The sequence below is a fragment of the Eurosta solidaginis genome, chromosome 2, assembly GCF_040869045.1.
Source record: "Eurosta solidaginis isolate ZX-2024a chromosome 2, ASM4086904v1, whole genome shotgun sequence".
Classification (NCBI taxonomy): domain Eukaryota; kingdom Metazoa; phylum Arthropoda; class Insecta; order Diptera; family Tephritidae; genus Eurosta; species Eurosta solidaginis.
In genome coordinates, this window is record NC_090320.1 from 278,510,648 (window position 1) to 278,518,773 (window position 8,126).

An 8,126-nucleotide genomic window follows, 5' to 3' on the forward strand; every position below is an offset into this window, starting at 1 on the left:
AAACTATATCAAAAACAATGCCGAAGTTATCAATAAATCGTAGAGAAAACAGTTTCGAACTAAATCTAAAGAGGTACCTCAATTATCCCGAAATTATTCTGAAAAAGTTCCAAATCGATAATGAGATCATCAAAGTATAACCCTTCAAATAGTCACCGAAATGTTTTCGAAATATTTCTGATAACAGTCCCAAAATTGTTCGTAGTTATTTCAAAAATCATCCGGAAACGCACTTAAACTATCCTGAAAATGATTCCGAAATGTATGTAAAGTCATCGCAAAGCATCCAGTAATGATTTCGACACTCTAACGTAACAATACAAAATCTTTCCAAACCTACGGAGGCAAAATAAAGTATCTAGGGGATAGATAAATCTTATGGCAATTTCAAGTGGTAGTGCCTGTTAAATGGGGTGATATACTGCTGTTACAACAACAACAACAGCGCCATTTTACACAGAAAAAATGGAGACACGAAGGAGCGGTCCAATAAAATGGAGGTACGAATTGTCAACAAGTCAGTCGAGAGAAATAGTTGTCGAAAATAATAAAAAAAAAAGTAAAGTTGTCTAAGTTCGGGTGCAACCGAACATTATATACTCAGTGTGAACTTTAATTGTACATTTCATTTCAGATAAATTTTGTATATAACACGTGGCACCGCCCGTTTAAAAAAAATATTTCCCCAATTCTTCTTACAATAAAAATTGATAAGTGAAATATTATTGATTCTAAACTATTTTTTTCCTAGTTATAGCTTATTATTCTAGTCTTCGACCCTTTAAACTTATTTTATATCTTAGTTGCTGTGATCTTTAACCCATTCCCAAAGATATAGCTTATTAATTTCATCTAAATATATCCTGCTATAGGGAAATTTGTGTACCTAATTTTATTACGATCCGTTTATTTTTCTTCGAGTTAGGCTCCCGAAACATAGAAAATTGCTTAGTCATAAAAGGCGTGGTGCCACGCGCATTTTTTAAAATTTGAAATTTTTTCTATTTATTGCTATAAATCCTCTTGGGAAGTCAAATACCTTTGATATAGAGCTATTTTTTGCAAAGACATAGCTTATTTTATTCGTACACGACCCTTTTAAAAATCTTTTATATAAAAGTGGGCGTGGTCCTTAACCGATTTCGTTAATTTTTCTTCAAAGCATTCCTTATAGTAAAGGCAACATTTCTGCCGAATTTTGTTACGATGGTTTTAACGGTTTTTGATTTATGATTAATAATATTTGTAAAATTGATTTTATCACAAGTAGGCGGTGCCACGCCATTTTTTTTTTTCAAATTTTTATCAAGAGTTTCAATATCAGTCCACATGTCAAATTTCAACATTCTAGGTATATTATTTACTAAATAATCAGGTATTTTGGGTTTTGCAAAATGTTGTGTATATAAAAAGTGGGCGTGGTTATCATCAGATTTCGTTCATTTTCAATACCAATCTATTCTGGGTCCAGATAAGTTCGTGTACCAAATTTGGTGAAGATATCTTTACTCAAGTTATCGTGTTAACGGACGGACGGACATGGCACAATCATATTTTTTTTCGATACTGATGATATTGATATATGGAAGTCTATATCTATTTCGATTCTTTTATACCTGTAAAACCAGCCGTTATCCAATCAAAGTTAATGTACTTTGTGAGCAAAGCACGCTGACTGTTAAAACAAATCGTAACGGGAAAAATTCAAACCTTGAACCCATTTATTGTTGCAGAAATTACTTCGATTATGAAAGGAATTGATAAAGTAATAAAACTTCCTTATAATGAACATGAGCACGCATATAAAAGTAAGTTTTCTCCAAGCAGATTTCGAAAGGAGATAAATATCAGTCATAGTCAGGTAGGCTCAGAAAAGTGCATGTAAGACTGTGCGGATTTAAGTGCTCTTTCTCTCGTCTGCAAGAAATGTCACCTTTTAAATCAGAGCTGGGCTATAACGACTATACTTGCAGTCGATTTCCTATGCGAATAGGATAGCAGTAACCATGGTCGTGGTTTGGTCTTTTATGATTACTATAATAGTAATTTATTTACTTATTACGTAATTGTGTTGTAATCGTAATCCTTAGATATCGAATCTTCTGCAATCTATCCGCTTTTATACAGTTAACATTGTTACTGTCACAAATTCTTGTGGACCTAAAACTTAACAATGCGACTTCATATCTGGTAAATGGAGTAATAACGAAAGCTGGAATTGTTCTTAGCTTTCTTTCTCCATATATCGGATGCAACGGTACATTGAACAGTACCGTCGGCTGAGTCAAAGCTATGAACGACCTCTGCAAATCCCAGCAACTAAACATCATTTCAGGCAAGGCAAACTTCTTGATGCGAGAAAAGCTAATATATAAACCGCTATACTAGGCTTTAAGTTGCATATATATTATACATTCTAGAAGACCCCGCAGACGTTTTTCTGCCCTAAATTTGTCGTATCTGCATACATTTTAATGAGCTTTTTCCGTCTATCTCTGCCCTCCCGCCATCTTCACTTTTTCCTAATCCTTTTATTCACTCCCCAAATGCAGATATTCGTTGCTTTTGAAATTCGGCTTAAAACTAAATAAAATAAATAAATAAATAAAACTTGAAAATGGAACAACTAAACACTCTCCTGAATTCAAAAAAAATGTATTAGTACCTCAAATCCCGGGCCCCCTCTCGCCGGCCCTATATGTAAAGTTAAATAAGCACGTGTACAAACATATCCATACCACGTGAAAATAGGTGTTCCACTGCGTATACGTTACATTTATTATTACTTATAAACAAATAAAAGAAATTGCAATAAAATAATACTGCGACTATAAACTGAGGTATAACCTATCTTATGTTTAAAGTTAGATCAAACTATACACGGTGTGCAAAACTAATTCAAAATCGGTTCATTAGTTTAGGAGTCCATCGCGGCCGAAAATGTTGTTACACGTGTTTTTTATATATTAAGATATATATGCCTTCGTAGACATGGAGCATGAAGCAGTCAACCGTATTTGTATTACAACAATGATCTTTCACTTTCACTCCGGCAGTCAGCTTTATTACATATGAACAAAAAACTCTGAAATTGTTTCCTTAGCATACATGTAAGCTCTGTATGAAAACTTTTTTCAACCATACATCTATTTCTATGTAGGGGATACTAAGCTTAAAGCAACAATTCCCTCATTTTCATTCTGAACTGCATACTTCATTCAGCTTCATAGTTCAATATAATTTTAAGTGCCAGCTATTACTGTAACAACAAGTTTAGTAGCTAATAATCTAAAAGCTTTTAAGTGTCTTCGTATACATTCTATGCCATCGATTTGTTCTGTAAAATAAGCTGATTAAAGGATTTTGCATTTTACATTTACAATTCGTAGAGAGAGTAACTGTAAATAAAAGAGAAAATAAAAATTGTTAGTAGCTATTAGTGAAATGGCTTTTAGTGCTGAAAGGAATTTTAAAGTAAATAAATAATAAAAATTTAAGAAAACTTTGCAGCACATTAACATAATTATGGAAATGCATAAGAGTGTCGTATTCATTGTAAAGTCGTAAGTTGTATGCTGTTTTCATGTTTCTCAATAAAATTAATATCAAAACAAAGCACATATGGAAAACAAGAGAACTTGAATTGATTTCTGAGCAAACCTAACCTTCAAACTTTCATTTATTTGAAAACGAGCTGATCACAAAAGTGTCCTTTGAGCCATTTGTGAATCCTGACGACCTAAGCTTTGGTTCATAAGGAATGTAAATTTTTACTTATTTCAGTAACACTTCCTCCTTTAACTTGAAAACTCCATAACTTTTGAAAATTTTTCACCAAGGCATCAAGAAGATATTACATATTGTTACAATATGTTGCTAAAGATTTATTCGGCGTTTTCACTTCTAGAGTGAAAAAACTATGGAAGAAGTAATCGTGGAGAGTTAGAGTCTTGACGTGATATGTTTAGCTTCATATCGGGAGCAATATTTTCTAAGGCAGCCGCCATAATGTGGTAATAGCGTGCTCCGCCAACCACACCGAAGGTTCTGGGTTTAACTTTTGGGAAAAAGTAAAATCAAAATTTTAGAAAAAAAGTTGTTTTTTTTTTTTTTTTTGATAAGAAGAAAGTCTTTCTAAGCGGTGTTGCCGCATGGCAGTGATTTGACAAACATTCCTAATGTATTTCTGCCATGAAATGCTTCTCAGTGAATACTCATCTGCCTTGCAGATGCCATTCAAAGTCGGCGTAAAACATGTGGGTCCTATCCTGCCAGTTTGTAGGAAAAATTAAAAGGACAACAGCACAAACTTTAAGAAAAGCTCGGCCTAGATCTCTTCGTAGGTAAATCGCGCCAATTATTTTTTACTTTATATTTTCTAGGACACCAATCGATTTTTTGCTGTACTATTATATTATTATTGGTAGTTTCTGGAATTTTTGTGAATCTTCTGACATTTTTGAGAACTTTCTGATAATATTAATATGCTGAATTTGAGCAACGCACGAAAGTTTTCACACTCTCACCATCAGAGTTTTCCAATCGTTTTTGTAAAAACTTTTTGGATGATATGGGGCAATCCAGCTAATCTAAGGCAGTGTAGGTGTAAGCGTATTGTGTGGAAGTGGTATGCTGTGTGGGGGGGATACACAAGGGAGATGTAGGTGTACACCAGCAGGCGTAACATGGGGAAACGGTGGGAGGAAAAGATATGAAAAAGAAACTAAGGGTAGAGCAAAGGAAAGAAGGTAAATAAAACCGAAGCTGTCTTCCGCTTTATCGATTTATTTTCAAAATTTTAGTTTGGTAATTATCGATTAAAGCCGTTAGATTGACAAGTCATCACTTTACTGTCGAAGTGTTATGGGCATTATACACTGCTTTTAGACAAGTTATCGCTGTGTTATCCATTTGTTATTGGTGTGGTCTACGAGGTGAAAGTGACCTAGGGATTTGTTATATAAGCGCTGTATATTTTTTATTGATAACAAACGCAAGCGATAAGTAATCGCTTTTTTATCCATGAACTGTCGAATTTTTGAAGATGCATATTAAGGACTTGTTATTGAAAAGTTTTAGATTTTTTTTCGAAAAGTAATCGATTTGCTTTCGAAAAATTTTTGGTTCGTTATATAAAAGATGTTACTTTGTTATCGAAAAGCTATCCTTTTATTACCGAAAATTCTAATAGATTTTTTATTTTTTTATCGATTCATCGACTGCGTTTTCCTCATTATTCTTATCAGTTTGTTATCGTTGTGATAATGAATTATCGAGTTATCGGTTTCTTATCGAAATTTTTCAATAGTTCTCATGGCATTTTGTCACTTCCTTTATATTATTTTCGTTCAAGCTTTTTCACGCAAGGGAATAGGTTTATAAGTAAGGTTCAATAGGTTTATAAGTAAGTTCCCAAAGAGATATGGTCTTTTGACGTGGTATATGCTTCAGAGCTTGATAACAGTTTAACATTAGGTACAAGGTTTTGCTAGATTACACAAGATTGGAAATATTTCAAACAAAAGCACTTGAATTTGGGGCGGGCATGTTTAAGTCCCGGCGTGCTAGTGACTTTTGACATCTGGAGCAAACAAATCTACTATAATCATTTGGAGAGGTATCAACCTGAAAATTTTGTCAAAATTTTCGTTGTTGCTTTGCACTATACCATCGCACTGCGGTTACCGGTGGAAATTAACTAGCTAGAAAATATTGGGCGACTCTTTGGAAATTCTCGATTGTTTTGCACCTTAGGTTATAGCTCGGATAGCTAAACTTTAGTCGACATATTCAGTATAGGTAAATGTTCTTTATTTACGACACTACTATCGTAGTAGTGCTTCACAACTAAATTACTCGCGTACTTCACTTAAAGCGTTTTAAAATAAAACTGACCTACTATTTATCGGCTATCGTTGCTTTTATACTCTCAGTTGCCCCGTTTGCCTATTTCTCCTTGAGTCAAGAACTTTCACAAATAGCCCTTTCGAATAATTGTATTATATATTCCTCGTTTCTGTATCACATAGCGAGTTATTTAGCTATACACATGTATGCGTGTGACTGTTTCTCTTTCTTCTTCACTCTTCGCTTTGCTGTTTCTTGTGTATTTATTTACTAGCATAATATAGTGACGTATCGAATCTGCTAATATTCGCCCCAATATTTTACATAGGTAAGATGAACTTAATATGCTTACAGCACTTGTGGTCTCACGAAACTGCCAGCTCAACTTCATCTATGTTTGTTTACAAAAAATGTGAGAGCATTTGTCAGACCATAAAATGTTTAATAAATGTTTTACCAATATTGCGCCAACTGATGGCCCATAATAATAATCATTTATCTGAATGAAAATCATTTGGAGAAATAAGAATAAACAATATCGTTTCCTGAATGCCTGCAATCATTCTTATTAACGCCTCAATGGCATTTGGTCAACGACAAGCAATTCCTGATAATGACAGAGATGACACAATTACAGAATGGATAACAATATTTATGTAATTGCAATGGCATCCAACAATAGTCATGGAAAGCAACAAATGATTGCAATTTGGTGCTGGTCGAGTGAAGCTGAGCCAAGCTGACAATTGACAATTTAAATTTGCTGCAATAAATTTATATTGTTGTTGAGTGGTTGGAGAGCAGCATGGAAGGGGAAAAGGTAATTTATATATACGTCGATGTCGGTTTCAAAATGATTTTTATTTACTTTTGCTTTATTTTTATCTGATAAGCGCAAATTTTAAGAATGTAATGTAAAATATAAAAAATGGTGTTGAAGTTGAAAATTTATAAAAGAGATATCAATATATGGGCCACATTTAAACGTAAAGTGAGGCTTTTAATAAAATTTGTGGGTTTTTTTAAATATACTCTATAATATATATACAATTTAGCAATAGCCTCATGCGAGCATATCAACATTTGATTTATTTAAAGTGAGAAAACCGTTCATCTAGCTTCCAAAGTTTTTGAATTTATCAAAAGCAGGCGAGATTCATAAGACGAAACTACTTACTTTACTTAATTGGCGCTTAACTGTTTAAACGGTTTTCGGCCGTCCAACAAGGCGCGCCAGTAGCTTCTTCGCTCTGCTAACGGGCGCCAGAACACTCCTAGAACAACTTCATCTGATATTGTCATGGTCCGTGTTTCTGCACCATGTGCGGTAAATTGCTGTCTCCTTAATCCAACTACTCTCTGGTCAACGGTTACAAGTTCGCCGTTTTCGTTTTTACAAGAGTTTTCCCTGGATTTAAAACCTTCCGTCTGTAGCAGAATTGTTTGGTAAAATTTTCGGGCGTTATTCCTTGTGGCTAGCAGCTCAGTCTCCTCGCACTCACGCCTTTCTGCCGCTGTTTCTTCCTCCTGAAAAGGCGTCACGCTTCCCCTTCTGAGACAGAACTGGTACAAGAAAATTCAAAGGATATAATTTATACATACCTTTTGGGCCCGCTCAATCCTATAAATTTAGGTTTTGTGATTGGCCTCTATATGAAAGTAGCGTATTCCAAATTAGAACGAACAAAAGCCGTGTATAACAACTTGAGAATATAAGAGTCATAAATGTAAATACCGAATAAGCCTTGGAAATAATTTGTCTAATATGTCTATTGAAGAATAAGTTACAAAAAAAATTACACCGAGATCTTTAATTTCATCCAAACTTTGTAACATTGAATGATAAGTAAGATGTTGGCACGATTTTACGAGTTTCCGCATACGTGACTTTAAAAAACTTTTTGCTATTTAAAGAAATCTCAGAATTTAAGCACCATATTTCTTAGCTTTCAATGTCTCAGGTTAAGTTAGGTTAAGAGAGCGTGTGTTGGTATTAACCACACTTCCACTCTGAGATATTTTTGTGCATTGTGAGTGCTTTAGGGTGGCGGCACATTCGTTTAACCCCAATACCTCCTAGTGGTCCTTAACGAACCTTGGATGTGCTGTTTGACCTGCTACAAAACCAACGATTGGCCGTTTAGTTTTTCCGTTTTCACAAAATGTGAAACATCTACTTCTTCGTTTCCACCTATTTCACCAAAAACTCTCCCTCTTTCAATCCAGCAGCCAGCAAAGGCACACCGAATCTCACGTCTACATAAGTGCTAATTTTTTAT